The 23,126-nt window shown below is 42.4% G+C and overlaps 1 pseudogene; it reads left to right on the top strand.

Moving 5' to 3' along the window:
* The first annotated feature begins 13,681 nt into the window (after positions 1 to 13,681).
* On the top strand, positions 13,682 to 13,781 carry LOC113292051 (annotated as a pseudogene).
* The last annotated feature ends 9,345 nt before the right edge of the window (positions 13,782 to 23,126 follow it).

The following is a 23,126-nucleotide window of genomic DNA, read 5'->3' as shown; positions in this document are numbered from 1 at the left end:
TTTATACACGAAAGCGTAAGCTTAATGTCCATAAGAAAGCTTTTTTAGCTGGTCAGGTAAGTTCCATTCTTCTGAACCAAACACCCCCTAAGTATAAGGATCCTGGATGCCCCACCATATGTTGTGCGATTGGTAATCACATGGTCGATAAATCTTTACTTGACTTAGGAGCTAGTGTTAACTTACTATTGTATCATGTATACACCCAGCTAGGTCTTGGTAAGTTGAAACCGACTAAAATGACACTACAATTAGCTGATAGGTATGTCAAAGTCCCTCGTGGTGTCATAGAGGATGTTCTGATTGAGGTTGATAAGTTTATTTATCCTGTGGATTTCGTTGTTCTAGACACCCATCCTGTTCAGGACCCAAGTCATCAAATCCCAGTGATTTTAGGTTTCCCATTTTTATCCACAGCTAACGCTGTCATCAACTATAGGACTGGGCTAATGAATATATCCTTTATTAATATGACAACTGAACTAAATGTCTTTAATGTTACTAGACAACCTTCTGAGAATGATGATTTAGAAGAAGTGAATATGATTAGCACTTTAGTTCAGGATTTGGTTCAAGATAATTGGATTGACACTTTACTGGTAGATTCTTTAGATGATTTTGAGGAAACCATTCTCTTAGATCAGATATGTAATCAATCTCTAGAAGAAGCTCTTGAGTATTTTAAAGATTCTATGGACCCAGAAATTCAGGCAATAGTTTTAGGTTTTTCTGAGAATAATGATGACCCTAAGTTTGGGGGTAGAGAACTAGAAGAATCTCTTGAGTATTTTAAGGATTCTGAAGATCCGGAAATTCAATAAATAGTTAGAGGTTTGTCTGTGAACCCTAAGTTCGGGGGTAGTGATGGTTCTTGTGATTGTATCATATCCCTAATTAGAGTCCCTAACTTGGGACTCGAGCCTTGTACATCTGAGATATTACTTGAGTCTTTTCATACTCCGCAACCCGATCCTCCTGATACTGTCCAGGAGGTAACCCAGGTATTAGAGACCCTTTTTTCGGATGAATCTATTTATCGAGACACACATATGAAGTTCAATTACACGCCGCAGATAAACCCAGTTGTTTTGACAGAAACCTTAGATGAGGACGTGCTCCTTCTTTTCATTTTTCTGAATCAGTGCAGTTGTCTCATACTGGTGTCAGCTCTATTTGGTCTTATGGACCCACAATTGTTTCGACTATTGATATTTGACTTTGGAAGGTGACAATCCTTTTTGAGGTATTTGATGTCTAGCTAAAGACTTTAAATTTAGCATTTCCTGGGAGGTACTCATGCTTACGGTAATATCCTTCCTTATTTCTTTTTCCATCCATCAAGTGGTACCAGTTTCTTATTGTTCATGCTTTTAATTTCAAAATCTTTAGAACATTGAGAACAATGTTAGATTTAAGTTTTGGGGTGGGGAAGAAACTTTTTGTTAGCTCTTAGCTGCAACAAATAAACTCCAGAACCTAGAAATTTATGCTTATTAAGGTTGGCACTAACCAATCTAAGTGGATGGGAACATCTTGGTTGTAGGAGTTGAGGAACCAATCTGATTAGATGGAAGCATCTAAAGATTTTATTCATAAAAGCACAGAGCTCAGGTGTTAGAATTAAAAAAAAAAACATGGTAGTTTCGCCATATCTCGTTGAATCCTAATCCTTCTGTTTTTATTTTTTTAAGTGATTTGGTGGGCACACAATTCAAGTTGTTACCTTTGCTAGGGTGGAATATAGTGATTGAGATACCAACAAAAAAAAAGAAAAAAAAAATAAAAAAAAATAGACCAGACCATTAGACCAACCGGAATAAATTCAATAAAGTCGACCACTGGTGCCCTTGTATATGCCAGTTGTGTTGACCTAGAGTTAGGTTTATCGACCACTGGTTCCCTTGTAAATGCCAGATGTGTTGATATTAGTCAGACCGGTATCTCAGTCCATTAGGATAGGTTCACCTTGGCAGAGGCCTTCAGACAGATATGGGAAACACCATTCACTTTTAACCATCTCTTTATCCATCTTCTTAATCTTTCCATGTGATTGGTTGACTCCGGTTATGATGTCTAGAAACTATCTGAGTAGAGCTCTGTCACTTATATATGAATTATAGTATGCTGAGTGCAAACTCATGTACAACAATTGGAAATTCGCATCAGGGTACTTCCTCCTATAGTCAATGTTTATATGCCAACCAAGGAGATTCTTTAGTGCCTTCCAAGGTTCTGCGTAGATAGCTAGGGTCTGGAGTAATGGTTTTGTGGGTACACCTCTAGTAAACCCTCCAGAGACAACACTCCGCCGCTAGGGCCACCTAGCGGTTTAACGGCTTGCTGCACGTGCTAAGTGTAGTCATTTTATTTTCTAGATTAGTTTTGCTCGAGGACTAGCAAATAATAAGTTTGGGGGTATTTGATAGACACATTTTTGTGTATACGTTGTCCTTAATTTCATGTATTGTTGGTACTCGATTTTTGTACTAATATTGTGTTTTTATGTATTTTTAGGAAATAAACATTTTCGGAAAAATTGGCTCGAAAAAGTGTTAAAGGAAACCCGGAGGACATTTACTATTCGGAGCTGCGTTGAGAGATTATCCTGTCACGAGTTAGAATCAATATATTTCGAGAAATATGCATGTTGGAACACGTCAACACTAAACAGACGCGTGATAAGCTAAAACAGGGAACATATATATTTTCGTTTCACTTACTGTTGGTGTTACTGTGGGAAATATACATGCAGAAAAGAAAAAAATAGGAAATTATTCTCGAGAATAATATTCCTTCACTGTGAAGATTTTGAGGAGTAATTGGAGATATTTTACAGCTCATTCATGCGTGCAGAAAAGAAAAAAAAAAGGAAATTATTCCCGAGAATAATATTCCTTCACTGTGAAGATTTTGAGGAGTAATTGGAGATATTTTACAGCTCATTCATGCGTGCAGAAAAGAAAAAAAATAGGAAATTATTCCCGAGAATAATATTCCTTCACTGTGAAGATTTTGAGGAGTAATTTGAGATATTTGTGGTTACTGCTGGGTTATAAATAGCTCATGAGATGTAAGAGAAGGGGGATGAGTGATTAGGAAGTGATTAGGGGAAGAGTTTTAAATACCCGATTTTCATCATTTTCTCTCCATTTTATCTTTGTAAACAATTTTTGAAGCAATGAAAAAATATTTTGAGCGTGTTGACACAATGATGAGCTAAACCCAATCCTTGGGGCAATGGAGGAAGCCGTTGTTTCGGTAAAAGTGATATATTTCTATTAATTAATTACAACAACTCTATTATGATTTTTGCATTGAACTAAAAATTGTTTATATGATTTTGATTAGTTAGGTGTATTTTCTCTTGATAGAATATGCTTGCTTCAGGGTTTTGATATTCTATGCTCGGATTAACATCTATTCTTTTGGAAATCTACATGTCTAGGCAATACTATTAGAATCAATTTGAATGTTGAGTTGCATAATTATTGTTTTATTAAATCACTAATATCAACCAATGGTGGAATCCTAGCTCTATTCTCTCCATAATTTTCACAACATCTTTTTAAATTAGTTCGCTATTTTTATTTTTATTTTAAAAATCTAAAAATCCGCTTTCACAAGTCTTGAACGAATCATACTACTACAACAACTTTGAAAACACATCAGCTCTCGCAGCAGAGGGTGGTAATGCTGAGCCTCAGAGAACGACGTCTCTCGGGGCAGAGGATGACAATGCCGAGCCTTCTTGCGGTGAAGGAGAGCTCGAAAAGGAGGAAAGCTAGGAATATAGTGATGGTGAAGACAGATCTTCCAACCGTAGAGCTGAGTCTTCTTCTAGTCAGTCTGAAAGCGAATCAGTGAATCTTCCACGCATTTTTCTTCTTCCTTTCTCTCATTTTTTTTTGAAAAATGTCTAACCACGATATCGCCACAACCAAAAAGGTTACTAGTCGATTTGCAGAGGATGACAATGCCAAGCCTTCTTGCGGTGAAGGAGAGATCGAAAAGGAGGAAAGCTCGTAATCTAGTGATGGTGAAAACAACTCTTCCAACAGCGGTGCTGAGTGTTCTTCTAGTCAGTCTGGAAGCAAATCACTGAGTCTTCCACGCATTTTTCTTCTTCCTTTCGCAGGAAGAACCCGCTCATGAAGATGGCCCCGAGGCGGAAAACTATGGAGATACAGCTTTGCCTCCAACAGTGGCAGTTGTGCCTAGCAACCCGGAAATGGAGGTCGATCAAGATGAAGATGTTGTTGCGGCTCAAGTAGAGGAGAGTGCTCCAGCGTCCGCTGGCGTCATTGTAGTTAAGAATTCCTTTCCAGCCGCCGGTTCGGTTGCGGGCGTCGTTTTTGCTCCTCCATACTTATTTCCTTATCCAGATCATGTGTTGATCCACAGCTTCAACGTGCCATCCAAATACGAGACGTTATGCACCAAGATATGGGAAAGGTATGGACACATCGCCATAACCAAAAAGGTTACTAGTCGATTTGCACTGGTCAAGCGTGTGGAGGAAGCTTTACCTTCGATTGACGACATGTGCAAAGTGACTGGCCATACCGTTTTTGAGGACGTGGTCTCAAGATGGAAGTTCCACCGTGATGTGTGCGTATACCATGGGTTCAACCTTCCCTGGTTTGTCGAAGGTTTCTCTGAGGTCGAAAAGTTGCAGACCATGGCGGCCGAAGGCCCTTCCACGGATGAGGTCGCACAGCAGGAGGCGGAGATTGAAAGGTTGTCCACGGAGCTGAAGCTGAAACGGGCGGCTCTCGCAAGCACGAAGGAGGCTTTCTCCAAGAAGAGCAAGCCATTACTAGATGGTTTTCCTTGAATGTACTCTTGTCTTCTTAACTTCTTTATTTAGGCTTCTTTTTTTTGAAAGGCAAAAACGCCCTAGTTTATGGTTCGATTTTTGAAAGGCGAACAGAACGCCTGGTTTATGGTTTGGTATTTGTTTTTTGTTTTTGAATTGGTAGATGATTGTCACCTACGAGGATTTTGGATTATAAATTTTTTTTTAGAATGGCACGGGTTTGATCATGTCCATAATTGACACGAATGATTCCAGGAATGCTATGGAATCGTGTGACAGTAGAAAGCATGGGATGAAACATAGGGATAGCATGGTTGTCGGTTTCTACCATTTATGTGAAAATTCGAGGTAGTAGAACATGCAACTCGTTTGACGATACTTACTTGCTTTTTAGAGTCTCCCAACAAAGTGGATCTCCCGGATGTAAATCTGAGTTTTTGTGGGAGGTGGCGCCGCGACTGTGAAAAGTTCCCAATCATTCCTAAGTCCCCAGTCGTTCCAGAGTCGTTTGATAACCGAGGCGGCGGCTAGTCTGGTTCCATCATTTTGATATCTGGGTTGAGAAGATGGAATCAGAAATCGGAAATTGATATGGTGACTGGTAGATTAATCTCCCACTGTGGTCGCCAATTGTTTGAGGGTGAAAACAGTTTCAGCTGATTTTGGTAATTTCGGGTGTGTGGGTGAGAAACGAGTCTAAACCCTAAAAAATGTACTGCAATTGAATACTTTGATTCGAGAGATCAATCTGTACAAATCTGGCCTAAACATAGAAATGGCCGTTCCAGACTTGCTTCGGTCACAAAGTGAAGGAGAAGGGTTGGTCTAGGGAGGGAAGCGAAGAGAGTGTTGATACCAGAAAAGTTGATTCAGGAAGAGTAGTTGTTTGAAGACTTGTATCAGAAAGTGGGAAGCTAACAGATGGGAAAGCTAACAAGTGATTTCTGAGTATTGTATTCTCCTGACCAAAAAACTTATTGTTTGGTGGAAATAGGTCAGACCTATTAATACAAGTCGTAGCGAAACGTACCCTGGTCTCGTAAGAATTGAAACAGTTTAGTAAATGGAAGAAAGCGGTAATGGGTAACGCCTGAAATTGATGTTTCCACAATGAAGGAAATGTTTCACCATTACTCCTTGTATTTACTAGCCGCGTCACTCTTATGACACTTTCTTGTAACGTGCATAGTGTACGTCGCACGTTGTAAACCGCCAGACCAATACCCTGATGAGCATCCTCCAGTTTGTGACATGTTTTGATGTCTCGAGTGTTTTCTTGGAAAACGTATAGCATGTTGTTATGTGTGGCGTGGACAAAGGATTTGGCGTTTGTAGCCAAGTTGGTGTTGATGTGATTTGTAGATAGTGGTAAAAGTGGTTCGATTCTCAGACTTGTGAAGGATATTAATTAGACTTAAATCCTAATATTAAAATAGAAAACTCACTAAAAATTATAGCAAACTCAATCAAAGATGATATCAATACTAAAAGAAACACTGAGGCTAAGATTCCACTATTTTCCAAGTTCAAAGTGATTAAACCAATACTTATATTTATGCAATTTTCTTGTTTAATTTGATTCTAAAATATTGCAACAAGTAGATTTTCAAAAGTAATAATTGTAAATACCAAGTATGAAGCATCAAAAGTCTTAAAACTAAGCATACTCCATCAAAATAGATCACAATCACTCAAATAAAAATCATATTCAATAATAGTTCAAGGCAAATAATCATATAATTATTGCAAATAAAAAGATAAATAGAATATACCACTTTTTGTTGGAAAAATAGCTTCCTCTATCGCCTCAGCAATGGGGTTTAGCTCCTCATATTAATCATGATCTCAAAATATGTGTGTTGCTCAAAAGATGATTAAAAGAGTGAAAAGTAATAACACAGACTGTTTGCAACAGTGTATTGGTGTTGCAAAACAGCTGTTACAATGGAACTGTTACAGAAAAACTGTTGCTTTGTCGCTGATTTTAAGACTGCCCTGAACAGCTTAATGTTCTTCAGCTGTTAAACAACGACACTTTTCTGCGACTGTTACCGAGGTCAATGTTCTTCGCGTTCTTCTTCTTCTTCACAGCAGCAGCAGCAGAAACAGAGTTTGGTAAAGCTCTGATTTCTTCTTCTCTGGCTCTCCTTAGGTTCCCAAACTCTCGACACCCTTCTATATGACCCAAGACATCTATTTATATCAAAAATACCGATTAAATCTCTCCCAAATCTTCCAAAATCTCTTTCCTTCTCTTCACGGCCAAGTTGCGACAATTTCTTGTTTTAGGATTTCTACGCGTTTCTGAGCTTTCCTTTTTATTCTAAACTCTTCCTTAGATAGATACAAATCTTTGGGAAGGTTTACAGCTTTAATCTCTCTAAAATTCCCTAAAACAGGTCACACACGTGACTTTCCATATTTTCTTGTTGTGAGAAAAATCCGTCGATTGAGCCCATCTAATCGATTTAAACACCCATATCAGATTCCTAGACCCATAAGGAGTCTATCCTATGAAAATCAGAGGTTTAATCGACCTCAAACTCCTCCAAATCACGATTGCCAAAACTGTTCTTTAACTGCACTATTTTTCCCGCCAATTTCTGGTTTTTGAATGTTGAAGATGGTTGCCCCCTTATCCAGAGTAGGGGTGCGATTAGCAATGTGGAAATGGGATGCCCCTTAGTAATTAGGTTACCCCTTATCCAAAGTGAGAGTCCGAATAGCAAATGTCCTCCGGGTGCTTTCCGACAACTTTTCGAGCCAATTTTTTCCAAAAATGTTTATTAGCCAAAAATACCTACAAATAAATAAAACACCATAATAAGTACAAAAATGAGCCCTAACAATATATAGAATCGAGACAAATCGGACACAAAAATGTGTCTATCAAATACCCCCAAACCTATTATTTGCTAGTCCTCGAGCAAAAATAAAATAGAAATAAAATCCTAACTCACTGTCGGCAATAAGCCTTTAAACCCCTAGGTCCCTAGTGGCGGAGTGTTGTCTCCGGAGGGCTTACCAGAGGTATACCCACAAAACCTTTTACTCCAGACCCTAGCTATCTACACAGAACCTTGGAAGGCACTAAAGAATCTCCTTGGTTGGCATACTTATTGACTACAGGAGGAAGTACCCTGATGCGAAATTCCAATTGTTGTACACGAGTTTGCACTCAAGCATACTAAAATTCATATGAAGTGACAGAGCTCTACTCAGATAGTCGCACTATGGACATCAATATCCGGAGTCAAAACTAATCACATGGATAGATCAAGAAGATGGATATAGAAAAACATAGATGGTTTTGATGTTTACTAGGTGAACGGTGTTTCTCATATCTGTCTGAAGGCCTCCGCCAAAATGAACCTATCCTAATGGACTGAGATAGTCTGACTAATATCAACACACTGGCATATACAAGGGAACCAGTGATTGATAATCCTAACTCTAGGTCAACACAACTGGCATATACAAGGGTTCCAGTGGTCGACTTTATTGAATTTATTCCAGTTGGTCTGATGGTCTGGTCTTTTTTTTTTTTTTTTTTTTTTATCTCTAATTCACCTAATCACACTAGCATTGGTAACAACTTGAATCGTGAGCCCCACCTAATCACTTAGAGAAACATAGTTTAAAAAAACAAAACAAAAACAGAAGTGAAAAGGACTCAACGAGATATGGTGAAACTATCATGTTATTTCTAACACCTGAGCTCTGTGCTTTTATGAATAGACTCTTTAGATGTTGCCATCTAGTCAGATTGGTTCCTCAACTCCTACAACCAAAATGCTTCCATCCACTTAGATTGGTTAGTGCCATCCTTAATAGGGATAAATTTCTAGGCTCTGGAGTTTATTATTGCAACGAAAAGGTAACAAAAAGTTCTACCCCACCCCCAAACTTAAATCTAACATTGTCCTCAATGTTTCTAATCAAAGAACAGTACCAAAAATATAAGTAACATGAGGAAATAGTAAAGAGAAAGTCGGAAAGATAGTACCTGGGTGAAGTGTAACCAAAAACCTACAAAAATATTATACAACATACAAAATCGCCTCGATGGTCAATCAAGGTAAACAGGGTCCTCCAGAGGGACCTCCTCAACATCACCTGTAGGAAAAGGCTCTAAAAAGGGCTTCAATCGCTGACCGTTAACCTTCGAAGAACTACTACCATTGGTGTCTCAATCTCAACAGCGCCATGAGGAAAAACAGTACGGACCACAAAAGGACCGGTCCACCGAGAGCGCAACTTCCCGGGGAATAGATGCAAACGAGTGTCATACAGAACTTTTTGACCTGGAGAAAATGACTTTCGTAAAATATTCCTATCATGCACAAGTTTCATTTTGTTCTTATACTCCTTAGCACTATCGTATGCATCTCTACGAATCTCGTCCAACTCATTGAGCTGGAGCTTTCTTTGAGCTCCTGCCTTGTCAAGTGAAAAGTTTAAGTTCTTAATAGCCCAATAGGCTCGATGCTCTAACTCAACAGGCAGGTGACATGCCTTGCCAAACACTAAACGATAAGGTGACATTCCAATGGGTGTCTTAAACGCAGTACGGTAAGCCCATAAGGCATCAGTAAGCCTCGACGACCAGTCTTTCCTATTTGGATTAACTGTTTTCTCTAGAATACGTTTAATTTCCCTATTGGAAACCTCTACCTGACCACTAGTCTGAGGGTGATATGGGGTTGCTACTTTATGGGTAATACCGTATTGTTTCATTAAAAGAGAAAACGGTCTATTACAAAAGTGTGAACCTCCATCACTAATTATAGCTCGCGGCGTACCAAAACGTGTAAGTATATTCTCTTTCAAAAACTGGACTACGACCCTGTGGTCATTCGTTCTACACGGAACCGCCTCAACCCACTTAGACACATAGTCTACAGCGACAAGTATGTAAAGATAACCAAACGAAATAGGAAATGGACCCATAAAATCAATGCCCCACACATCAAAGACCTCAATCACTAAAATAGGGTTCAAAGGCATCATATTTCTACGGGAAATGGTTCCTAACTTCTGGCAACGCTCACAAGAAACACAATGACTATGGGAATCTTTAAACAACGAAGGCCAGTAAAATCCACACTGCAAAATCTTAGCAGCAGTCTTCTTAGCACTAAAATGACCCCCACATGCATGTTCATGACAAAAGGAGATAACTAGACTGGTCACTCTCAGATACACATCTCCTAATAATCTGGTCCGGACAATACTTAAACAGATAAGGATCGTCCCAAAAGAAATGCTTAACCTCGGCTAAAAACCTAGAACGATCTTGCTTACCCCAATGTTGAGGGGTTCGACCAGTAACAAGATAATTCACTATATTTGCATACCAAGGTGATTGGGAAACAAGAACAATTGTTCATCAGGAAAGCTATCCCTTATAGGAAGGGAATCACTAGGGGAACTAACAACTAGCCTAGACAAGTGATCTGCTACTACATTTTCTGCACCCTTTTTGTCTCTAATGTCTGGGGAAAATTCCTGTAACAATAGGATCCATCTAATCAATCTAGGTTTGGTATCCTTCTTAGATAAAAGGTATTTCAAAGCAGCATGATCTGTATAGATTATGATCTTAGAACCTAATAGGTAGGACCTAAACTTATCCAAGGCAAACACGATGGCTAAAAGTTCCTTCTCGGTAGTTGTGTAGTTCATTTGGGCATCATTCAGAGTTTTTCTAGCATAATAAATCACATGAAGTAATTTGTTTTCTCGTTGTCCTAAAACGACGCCTATAGCATAATCTGAAGAATCACACATAATCTCAAAGGGTAGGTTCCAGTTAGGTGCCTGGACTATCGGGGCAGTAGTGAGTAAAGTTTTAAGCTTCTCAAAAGCCTCTAAACAAGCATCATCAAAGACAAACTTAACATCTTTTGCAAGCAAATTGCAAAGAGGTCTAGAAATCAAGCTAAAATCCTTAATGAATCGACGGTAAAAACCTGCATGCCCTAGGAATGACCTAATATCTTTTACGGTTTTTGGGACCTGTAAAGTCTTAATAAGGTCAACTTTGGCTTTGTCTACCTCTATACCCTTTGAAGAGACGATGTGCCCTAATACAATTCCTGATTTAACCATGAAATGGCATTTTTCCCAATTAAGCACTAAATTTTTTTCCTTACACCTAGTCAACACTAATGTCAAATGATGCAAGCACTCATCGAAAGATGAACCAAACACTGAAAAATCATCCATAAAGACCTCTAAGAACCGTTCTACCATATCAGAAAATATGCTCATCATACAACGCTGAAAAGTTGCAGGGGCATTACATAGCCCGAAAGGCATGCGTCTATACGCAAAGGTACCAAAGGGACAGGTAAAAGTGGTTTTCTCTTGGTCTTCTGGGGAATAACGATCTGATTATAACCGGAGTAGCCATCTAAGAAGCAATAGTGACTATGTCCAGCTAATCGCTCTAGCATTTGGTCGATAAAAGGAAGGGGAAAGTGATCCTTCCTTGTGACCTTGTTCAATTTCCTATAGTCAATACACACACGCCATCCCGTGGTCACTCGGGTTGGGATTAATTCATTATTATCATTCTGGACTACAGTGATACCTGATTTCTTGGGGACAACCTGAACAGGGCTGACCCACTTACTGTCTGAAATTGGGTAAATAATACCCGCATCTAACAACTTAAGCACACCTCTTTTCGAACTACCTCTTTCATGTTAGGGTTCAGTCGACGTTGCATCTCCCTAGAAGGTTTGGAGTCTTCCTCTAAATGAATCTGATGCATACACACAGTAGGACTTATACCCTTAATGTCTGCTATAGTCCACCCTAAAGCTTCCTTATTGTCTTGAAGTACATTTACTAGCCTACTTTCCTGATCACTATCCAAATTGGAAGCTACAATCACAGGTAAAGTCTCAGATGGGCCTAAAAACACATACTTTAGAGTATCGGGTAGTGGTTTAAGGTCCAACTTTGGGGGTCTTCTAAAGAAGGAATTAGGGTAGTCTCAGAAACTGGTAACGGTTCGAACCTAGCTTTCCATCTATCAGTGTCTAACACAGGGGTAGAATCTAATAGAGCATTCACCTGTTCAATAGTGCTATATCGTCGTCAAAATCTAAACCAAAATGGGATAGACAACTTTCTAATGGGTCTTCAGACAAGATGTTTGGTAATGACTCCTGAACTAAGGCTTCTATCATGTTCACCTCCTCAACACATGTGTCATCTAGCTCATGAGGTTGCTTACTGACATTAAAAATGTTCATCTCCATAGTCATATTACCAAAAGATAAACTCATCACACCATTTCGACAGTTAATGATCGCATTAGACGTAGCTAAAAATGGGCGACCTAAAATCACAGGTATCTGGTTCTCTGGGTCAGGGACAGGTTGGGTATCTAGGACCACGAAATCCACTGGATAAATAAACTTGTCGACCTCAATAAGAACATCCTCGATAACACCTCGAGGGATTTTAACAGACCTATCAGCTAACTGCAGTGTCATCTGAGTAGGTTTCATTTCACCAAGTCCTAGCTGTAAGTATACATGGAATGGCAGTAAGTTCACACTGGCTCCTAAGTCAAGTAAAGCTTTTTCTACCCGGAAGTTACCTATTGTGCAAGCAATGGTAGGAGAACCTGGGTCTTTGTACTTTGGAGTTGTGGTGTTCTGAATGATTGAACTTACGTGACTAGCTAAAAAGGCTTTCTTATGGACGCTAAGTTTGCTTTCGCGTACACATATCCTTAAGGAACTTGGCATAAGCAGGAATTTCCTAATTGCATCTAATAAGGGAAGGTTTATGGTAACTTGCTTAAAAACCTCCACTATGTCATTAAAGTTCGATTCCTTCTTTGTTGGTACTAATAGCTGAGGAAATGGGGCTCTAGGCCTAAAATCAGACCTTTCAGGAACCGAATTCACATCATCAGAAACTTTATCAGTCTCTTCAGCTACTGGTCCTGAGAGGTGAGATCCTGAGGGGTGAACTACAGTATGTTCACTATCGGGCATGGTTACCTTATTGTCTACAACTCTACCACTTCTAAGGGTTCTAACAGCATTCAATTGATTCGATGGTTTTGCACCTAATTCATGAACTCCTCTAGGGTTGGGTTGTGTTTGACTAGGAAACTTACCTTTTTCTCTCAAAGAATCACTTATCAGACCAACCTGGGTTTTTAACTCGGAAATGGCCTGACTATTTCTTGTCCTATCCTGTTACTAGCTTGTAGACTCTGTCTACCGATAACTGGAATTTTGCAGTTTGCTGAGTTAACAAGGCGAGAGATTCCTCTAAACTTAGGATTTTCTTATTTGACTGATTTTGAAACTGAGCTAGTCCTGAAGGATTCTTAGTATAACCGAAACACGGGGGAGCATTAGAATTACTAAACTTACCTTGACTTTGGCCCATAGACCACGAAAGGTTCGGATGGTTTCTCCAACCAGGATTATAGGTTTCTGAATATGGGTCAATCTTTTGACGGTTATCAAATCTAGTGTTATTATAAAGAGCATTGGCCTGCTCTTCAATATTCTGGCCTTCCCAAAAAGGCTCCACTCTACCACTAGTGTGGCCCACTTCTAAGGCTTCTAACCTTTTTGCTATAGCAGCAATTTTGGAATCTGATTCATGGCCTCCTTCTACCCTATTAACGTTTCCTCTACTTAAAAGAATTGTTTTCTGGGGTGCCCTACTATTTTCCCATTGCTGGGTTTTTCGGCGATTTCATTAAAAAATTCCATTGCCGCATCAACAGTTTGGTTTTGAAATCCACCAGTGCATAGAGACTCAACCATGGTCGTTGTGGAATAATCTAAACCCTCATAAAGGATATGAACTATCCTAAACTTTTCTAAACCATGATGAGGACACTGGGATAATAAATCATTGAACCTTTCCAAATACCTATATAAAGATTCTCCCTCTTGTTGTGAAAATGTCCATATTTGCGTCCTAATAGACGATGTTTTGTGCCTAGGGAAAAACTTATTGAAAAAGGCAGATGTAAGTTGTTCATATGTCTCAATCGACTCGGAGTCCAAACTATACAGCCACGACTTGGACTTATCTTTCAGGGAACATGGGAATAACCTAAGTTTCAAAGCATCATCATCTAAGCCTCTAATTCTTAGGGTACTACAAATTTCCTCAAAATCCCTAACATGGTAATAAGGGTTTTCATTTTCTTTCCCTAAAAAGATTGGGAGCATCTGTGAGGTCCCAGGTTTCAGTTCATAGGGTGCCTCCGTTTCAACTAACTTAATACACGAAGGACGGGTAGTCCTAGTTGGATTCAACAATTGATGTGATTTTTAGATAGTGGTAAAAGTGGTTCGATTCTTAGACTTGTGAAGGATATTAATTAGACTTAAATCCTAATATTAAAATAGAAAACTCACTAAAAATTATAGCAAACTCAATCAAAGATGATATCAATACTAAAAGAAACACTGAGGCTAAGATTCCACTATTTTCCAAGTTCAAAGTGATTAAACCAATACTTATATTTATGCAATTTTCTTGTTTAATTTGATTCTAAAATATTGCAACAAGTAGATTTTCAAAAGTAATAATTGTAAATACCAAGTATGAAGCATCAAAAGTCTTAAAACTGAGCATACTCCATCAAAATAGATCACAATCACTCAAATAAAAATCATATTCAATAATATTTCAAGGCAAATAATCATATAATTATTGCAAATAAAAAAATAAAATAGAATATACCACTTTTTGTTGGAAAAATAGCTTCCCCTATCGCCTCAGCAATGGGGTTTAGCTCCTCATATTAATCATGATCTCAAAATATGTGTTTGTTGCTCAAAAGATGATTAAAAGAGTGAAAAGTAATATCACAGACTGTTTGCAACAATGTATTGGTGTTGCAAAACAGCTGTTACAATGGAACTGTTACAGAAAAACTGTTGCTGTGTTGCTGATTTAAGACTGCCCTGAAATAAGACTTCCCTGAACAGCTAATGTCTTCAGCTGTTAAACAACGATACTTTTCTGCGACTGTCTAACGAGGGTCAATGTTCTTCAGTTGTTCTTCTTCTTCAGCAGCACCAGCAGCAGAAACTGAGTTTGGTAAAGCTCTGATTTCGTCTTCTCTGGCTCTCCTTAGGTTCCCAAACTCTCGACACCCCTTCTATATGACCCAAGACATCTATTTATAACAAAAATACTGATTAAATCTCTCCCAAATCTTCCAAAATCTCTTTCCTTCTCTTCACGGCCAAGTTGCGACAATTTCTTGTTTTAGGATTTCTACGCGTTTCTGAGCTTTCCTTTTTATTCTAAACTCTTCCTTAGATAGATACAAATCTTTGGGAAGGTTTACAACGTTTTAATCACTCTAAAATTCCCTAAAATAGGTCACACACGTGACTTTCCATATTCTCTTGTTGTGAGAAAAATCCGTCGTTTGAGCCCATTCTAATCGATTTAAACACCCATATCAGATTCCTAGACCCATAAGGAGTCTATCCTATGAAAATCAGAGGTTTAATCGACCTCAAACTTCTCCACATCACGATCACCAAAACTGTTCTTTAACTGCACTATTTTCTCGCCAATTTTCTGGTTTTTGAATGTTGAAGATGGTTGCCCCTTATCCAGAGTAGGGGTGCGATTAGTAGACGCCTGGAAATGGGATTCCCCTTAGTAATTAGGTTACCCCTTATCCAAAGTGAGAGTCCGAATAGCAAATGTCCTCCGGGTGCTTTCCGACAACTTTTCGAGCCAATTTTTTTTCAAAAATGTTTATTAGCCAAAATACCTACAAATAAATAAAACACCATAATAAGTACAAAAATGAGCCCTAACAATATATAGAATCGAGACAAATCTGACACAAAAATGTGTCTATCAGGTGTCGTGACCAAAGAATAGGCATCGTAGCCAGGTTGGTGCCGTGACCAGAGAGTTAGCATTGCAGCCAAGACATTTCCACGAGTCGTTTGGTGGCAGGTTTGTACGGATGGGATCTGCATCTCAGGAGGAAGGATAGCCGTAGATTGCAGCAACCCTTCGTTTGGCAACCAACGGCATGGTTGCAATGCTTGCATGCTCTTGGCACGACCAAATTAGGGTTTTGGCGTCGTGGCTAAGAATTTGCACCGTGTCCAAGAGATTGCCACAAATCGTTTGGTGGCAAGTTTGTATGGCTGAGATTCGTATCTCAAGAGGAAAGGGAAACTGTTGATTGTTGCAACACTTCGTCTGGCAACCAGCGCCATGGTTGCAGTGCGTGCATGCTCTTGGCACAGCCAGATTAGAGTTTTAGCGTCGTGGCCAAGAATTGACGCCATGACCAAGAGATAGCCAAAAATTGTTTGGTGACAAGTTTGTATGGCGTATATTCGTATCTCAGGAGGAAGGGTGGCCGTTGATTGTTGCAACCCTTCTTTTGGCAGCCAGCGGCATGCCCAACATGGCTTTGGCATAGTTTAGGCGCGGCCAAAAACTAGGGTTTTGGCATAGTTTAGGCGCGACCAAAATTAGGGATTGGAATTGGGCCAAAAGTTGTCATGCATTAGGTGGCGAACTTGGACGGTTGATATCTGCATCTCAGATGGAAGGGTAGCTGTTGATTGCTGCAACCCTCCGTTTGGCTGCCAACTGCATGTGGTAGGGCCGACATGGCTTTGGCATATTTTAGGCGCGGCCAAAATTATGGTTTTGGCAAAACCGTGATGTTTGTCCTTGGGCTGGAAGTTGACATGCGTTAGCTGGCGAACTTGGACGGCTAGTATCTCAGATGAAGGGTAGCCGTTGATTATTGCAACCCTCTGTTTGGCATCCAGCGGCATGTGGTAGGGCCGGCATGGCTTTGGCATATTTTAGGCGCGACCAAAATTAGGGTTTTGGAAAAACCGTGATGTTTGGCCTTGGGCCGGAAGTTTCCATGCATTAGGTGGACAACTTGGACAGCTAAGATCTGCATTTCAGATGGAAGGGTAGTCGTTGATTGTTGCAATCTTCCTATTGGCAGCCAGCGGCATGTGGTAGGGCCGGCATGGCTTTGGCATATTTTATGCGCGGCCAAAATCAGGGTTTTGGCAAAACCGTGATGTTTGGCCTTGGGACGGAAGTTTCCATGCGTTAGGTGGCGAACTTGGACGACTAAGATCTGCATCTCAGATGGAAGGGTAGCCGTTGATTGTTGCAACCCTCTGTTTGGCATCCAGAGGCATGTGGTAGGGAAGGCATGGCTTTGGCATATTTTAGGCGCGGCCAAATTAGGGTTTTGGCAAATCCGTGACGTTTGGCCTTGGGCCGGAAGTTGCCATGCGTTAGGTGGCGAACTTGGACGTCTAAGATATGCATCTCAGATGGAAGGGTAGCCGTTGATTGTTGCAACCCTTCGTTTGGCAGCCAGCGGCCATATTTTAGGCGCGGCCAAAATTAGGGTTTTGGAAAAACCGTGATGTTTGGCCTTGGGACGGAAGTTGCCATGCGTTAGGTGGAGAACTTAGATGGATAAAATCTGCATCTCAGATGGAAGGGTAACCGTGGATTGTTGCAACCCTTCGTTTGGAAGCCATCGACATGTGGTAGGGCCGGCATAGCTTTGGTGCGTAGGTGTGGATGGCATGGAATTCCAATGGCACGATGGTGCGGCTGGCATGGTTGGCATGCCTTGGCGCGGTGGTGCGGCTGACATGGTTGGCATGCCTTAGGCGCAGAGACGTGGCTGACATGGTATGCCATTGGCACGGTAGTGCGGATGGCATGCCTTTGGTGCGGAGACGTGGCCGGAATGGTATTCCACTGGCACGGTGGTGCGACTGGCATGGTTGGCATGACTTTGGCGCGGAGACGTGGTTGGCATGGTATGCCGCTGGCACGGTGGTGCGGCTGGCATGGTTGGTATGCCTTTGGCACGGAGACGTGGCTGGCATGGTATGCCATTGGCACGGTGGTGCGACTGGCATGGTTGGCATGCCTTGGCACGGAGACGTGGCGGGCATGCTATGCCATGGGCACGGTGGTGCGACTGGCATGGTTTACATGCCTTTGGCGCGGAGACGTGGCTGGCATGGTTGACATGCCTTTGGCGCGTAAACGTGGCTGGCATGGTATGCCATTGGCACGGTGGTTCGGCTGGCATGGTTGGCATGCCTTTGGCGCGGAGACGTGGCTGGCATGGTATTCCATTGGCACGGTGGTGCGGCTGGCATGGTTGGCATGCCTTGGCGTGGAGACGTGGCTGACATGGTATGCCATTGGCACGGTGGTGCGGCTGGTATGGTTGGCATGACTTTGGAGCATAGATGTGGCTGGCATGGTATGCTATTGGCACGGTGGTGCGGCTGGCATGGTTGGAATGCCTTTGGCGCAGAGACGTGGCTGGCATGGTATTCCATTGACATGGTGGTGCGGCTGGCATGGTTGACATACCTTGGCGCGAAAATGTGTCTAGTCAATATTGAGGGTTCCGCCGTGGAATATAGCGTATATAAAAAAAGGTACCCCAAATTTTTTTACGTAGGCATGTTGAGTGATTCAATAAATGTGTTAGTGGTCGTAGTGACGTCATGTCAGATGCAAGGTTTTACGATTTTAACCCTAAGCTAGAAACCACTATCAACATTTGTTTGAGGGTGAAAACAGTTTCTGCTGATTTTGGTAATTTCGGTTGTGTGGGTGAGAAACGATCTAAACCCTAAATAATGTACTGCAAGGGAGTACTTTGATTCGAGAGATCAATCTATATAAATCCGGCCTAAACCAAGAAATGGCCGTTTCAGACTTGTTTCGGTCACAAAGTGAAGGATAAGGGTTGGTCTAGGGAGGGAAGTGAAGAGAGTGTTGAGACCAGTATAGTTGATTCGGGAAGAGTAGTTGTTTGATGACTTGTATCAGAAAGTAAGAAGCTAACAGATGGGAAAGCTAACAAGTGATTTCTGAGTGTTGTATTCTCCTGACCAAAAACTTGTTGTTTGGTGGAAATAGGTGAGACCTATTTATACAAGTCACAACGAAACGTACCCTAGTCTCATAAGAATTGGAAACGGTTAAGTAAATGGAATAAAGAGGTAATGAGTAGCGCCTGGAATTGATGTTTCCACAATGAAGGGAACATTTCACCATTACTCCTTGTATTTACTAGCCGCCTCACTCTTATGACACTTTCTTGTAACGGGCGTAGTGTACGCCGCACGCCGTAAACCGCCAGACCAATACCCTGATGAGCATCCCCCAGTTTGTGACATGTTTTGATATCTCGAGTGTTTTCGCGGAAAACGTGTAGCATGTTGTTACGTGTGACGTGGCCAAAGGATTTGGCGTTTGTAGCCAAGTTGGTGTCGTGACCAGAGAGTTAGCATTGCAGCCAAGTTGGTGCTGTGACCAAGATTTAGCATCGCAGCCAAGACGTTTCCACGAGTCGTTTGGTGGCAGGTTTGTACGGATGGGATCTGCATCTCATAAGGAAAGATAGTCGTAGATTGTGGCAACCCTTCGTTTGGCAACCAGCGGCATGGTTGCAGTGCTTGCATGCTCTTGGCACGGCCAAATTAGGGTTTTGGCGTCGTGGCCAAGAATTGTCACCGTGGCCAAGATAACGCCACAAATCATTTGGTGGCAAGTTTGTATGGTTGAGATTCGTATCTCATGAGGAAAGGGCAGCCGTTGATTGTTGCAACACTTTGTCTGGAAACCAGCAGCATGGTTGCAGTGCGTGCATGCTCTTGGCACGGCCAAATTAGAGTTTTGGGGTCATGGCCAAGAGATTGCCACAAATTGTTTGGTGGCAAGTTTGTATGGCAGATATTCGTATCTCAGGAGGAAGGGTGGCCGTTGATTGTTGCCACCATTCTTTTAGTAGCCAGCGGTATGGCCAGCATGGCTTTGGCATATTTTAGGCGCGTCAAGCTGGGATTTTGGCATAGTTTAGGCGCGGCCAAGCTGGGCTTTTTCCTTTAAAATTAGGGCTTGGCATTGGGCCAAAAGTTTCCATGCATTAGGTGGTGAACTTAGACGGTTGATATCTGCATCTCAGATGGAAGGGTAGTCGTTGATTTCTACAACCCTCCGTTTGGAAGCCAACGGCATGTGGTAGGGACGGCATGGCTTTGGCATATTTTAGGCGTGGCCAAAATTAGGGTTTTGGAAAAACCGTGATGTTTGGCCTAGGGCCGGAAGTTGCCATGCGTTAGCTGACGAACTTGGACGGCTAATATCCGCATCCCAGACGAAGGGTTGCCGTTGATTGTTGCAACCTTTCGTTTGGTAGCCAGCGGCATCTGGTAGGGCCGGCATGGCTTTGGAATATTTTAGGCGCGGCCAAAATTAGGTTTTTGGCAAAACCGTGATGTTTGGCCTTGGGCCGGAAGTTTCCATGCGTTAGGTGGCGAACTTTGACAGCTAAGATCTGTATCTCAGATGGAAGGGTAGCCGTTGATTGTTGCAACCCTTCGTTTGGAAGCCAGCGGCATGTGGTAGGGCCGGCATAGCTTTGGCATATTTTAGGCGCGACCAAAATTAGGGTTTTGGCAAAAGCGTGATGTTTTTCCTTGGGCCGGAAGTTTCCATGCGTTAGGTGGCGAACTTGGACGACTAACATCTGCATCTCAGATGGAAGGGTCGCCGTTGGTTGTTGCAACCCTCCGTTTGGAAGCCAGCGGCATGTGGTAGGGCCGGCATGGCTTTGGCATATTTTAAGCGCGGCCAAAATTAAGGTTTTGGAAAAACCTTGATGTTTGACCTTGGGCCGGAAGTTGCCATGCATTAGGTGGCGTACTTATACAGCTAAGATATGCATCTCATATGGAAGGGTAGTCGTTGATTGGTGCAACCCTTCTTTTGGTAGCCAGCGGCATGTGGTAGGGCCGGCATGGCTTTGGCATATTTTGGGCGCGGCCAAAATTAGAGTTTTGGCAAAACCGTGATGTTTGGCCTTGGGACGGAAGTTGCCATGCGTTAGCTGGCGAACTTGGACGGCTAATATCTGCATCTCAGACGAAGGGTAGCCGTTGATTGTTGCAACCCTCCGTTTGGTAGCCAGCGGCATGTGGTAGGGCCGGCATGGCTTAAGCATATTTTAGGCGCGGCCAAAATTATGGTTTTGGCAAAACCGTGATGTTTGGCCTTGGGCCGGAAGTTGCCATGCGTTAGGTGGCGAACTTTGACAGTTAAGATCTGCATCTCATATGGAAGGGTAGTCGTTGATTGTTGCAACCCTCCGTTTGGAAGCTAGCGACATGTGGTAGGGCCGGCGTGGCTTTGGCATATTTTAGGCGCGGACAAAATTAGGGTTTTGGCAAAAGCGTGATGTTTGTCCTTGGGCCGGAAGTTGCCATGCGTTAGGTGGCGAACTTGGACGACTAAGATCTGCATCTCAGATGGAAGGGTATCCTTTGGTTGTTGCAACCCTCCGTTTGGCAGCCAGCGACATGTGGTAGGGCCGACATGGCTTTGGCATATTTTAAGCGCGGCAAAAATTAGGGTTTTGGAAAAACCGTGATGTTTGACCTTGGGCCGGAAGTTGCCATGCGTTAGGTGGCGAATTTGGACGGCTAAGATATGCATCTCAGATGGAAGGGTAGTCGTTGATTGTTGCAACCCTTCTTTTGGCATCCAACGGTATGTAGTAGGGCCGGCATGGCTTTGACATATTTTAGGCGCGGCCAAAATTAGGGTTTTAGAAAAACCGTGATGTTTGGCCTTGGGACGGAAGTTTCCATGCGTTAGGTGGCGAACTTTGACAGCTAAGATCTGCATCTCAGATGGAAGGGTAGCCGTTGATTGTTGCAACCCTTCGTTTGGAAGCCAGCGACATGTGGTAGGGCCGGCATAGCTTTTACATATTTTAGGCGCGACCAAAATTAGGGTTTTGGAAAAAGCGTGATGTTTGTCCTTGGGCCGGAAGTTTCCATGCGTTAGGTGGAGAACTTGGACGACTAAGATCTGCATCTCAGATGGAAGGGTAGCCGTTGGTTGTTGCAACCCTCCGTTTGGCATCCAGTGGCATGTGGTAGGGCCGGCATGGCTTAGGCATATTTTAAGCGCGGCCAAAATTAAGGTTTTGGAAAAACCGTGATGTTTGACCTTGGGCCGGAAGTTGCCATGCGTTAGGTAGCGTACTTATACAGCTAAGATATGCATCTCAGATGGAAGGGTAGTCGTTGATTGGTGGAACCCTTCTTTTGGCAGCCAGCGGCATGTGGTAGGGCTGGCATGGGTTTGGCATATTTTGGGCGCGGCCAAAATTAGAGTTTTGGCAAAACCGTGATGTTTGGCCTTGGGACGGAAGTTGCCATGCGTTAGCTGGCGAACTTGGACGGATAATATCTGAATCTCAGACGAAGGGTAGCCGTTGATTGTTGCAACCCTCCGTTTGGTAGCCAGCGGCATGTGGTAGGGCCGGCATGGCTTAAGCATATTTTAGGCGCGGCCAAAATTATGGTTTTGGCAAAACCGTGATGTTTGTCCTTGGGCCGGAAGTTTCCATGCGTTAGGTGGCGAAATTTGACAGTTAAGATCTGCATCTCAGATAGAAGGGTATCCGTTGATTGTTGCAACCATCCGTTTGGAAGCCAGCGACATGTGGTAGGGCCGGCGTGGCTTTGGCATATTTTAGGCGCGGCCAAAATTAGGGTTTTGGCAAAAGCGTGATGTTTTTACTTGGGCCGGAAGTTTCCATGCGTTAGGTGGCGAACTTGGACGACTAAGATCTGCATCTCAGATGGAAGGGTATCCGTTGGTTGTTGCAACCCTCCGTTTGGCAGCCAGCGACATGTGGTAGGGCCGGCATGGCTTTGGCATATTTTAAGCGCGGCAAAAATTAGGGTTTTGGAAAAACCGTGATGTTTGACCTTGGGCCGGAAGTTGCCATGCGTTAGGTGGCGAATTTGGACGGCTAAGATATGCATCTCAGATGGAAGGGTAGTCGTTGATTGTTGCAACCCTTCTTTTGGCATCCAACGGTATGTAGTAGGGCCAGCATGGCTTTGACATATTTTAGGCGCGGCCAAAATTAGGGTTTTAGAAAAACCGTGATGTTTGGCCTTGGGACGGAAGTTTCCATGCGTTAGGTGGCAAACTTTGACAGCTAAGATCTGCATCTCAGATGGAAGGGTAGCCGTTGATTGTTGCAACCCTTCGTTTGGAAGCCAGCGACATGTGGTAGGGCTGGCATAGCTTTTGCATATTTTAGGCGCGACCAAAATTAGGGTTTTGGAAAAAGCGTGATGTTTGTCCTTGGGCCGGAAGTTTCCATGCGTTAGGTGGAGAACTTGGACGACTAAGATCTGCATCTCAGATGGAAGGGTAGCCGTTGGTTGTTGCAACCCTC

Source organism: Papaver somniferum, chromosome 6 (genome assembly GCF_003573695.1).
Source record: "Papaver somniferum cultivar HN1 chromosome 6, ASM357369v1, whole genome shotgun sequence".
In the NCBI taxonomy this organism is placed as follows: Eukaryota; Viridiplantae; Streptophyta; class Magnoliopsida; order Ranunculales; family Papaveraceae; genus Papaver; species Papaver somniferum.
This window is presented reverse-complemented; position numbering and strand designations above follow the sequence as displayed.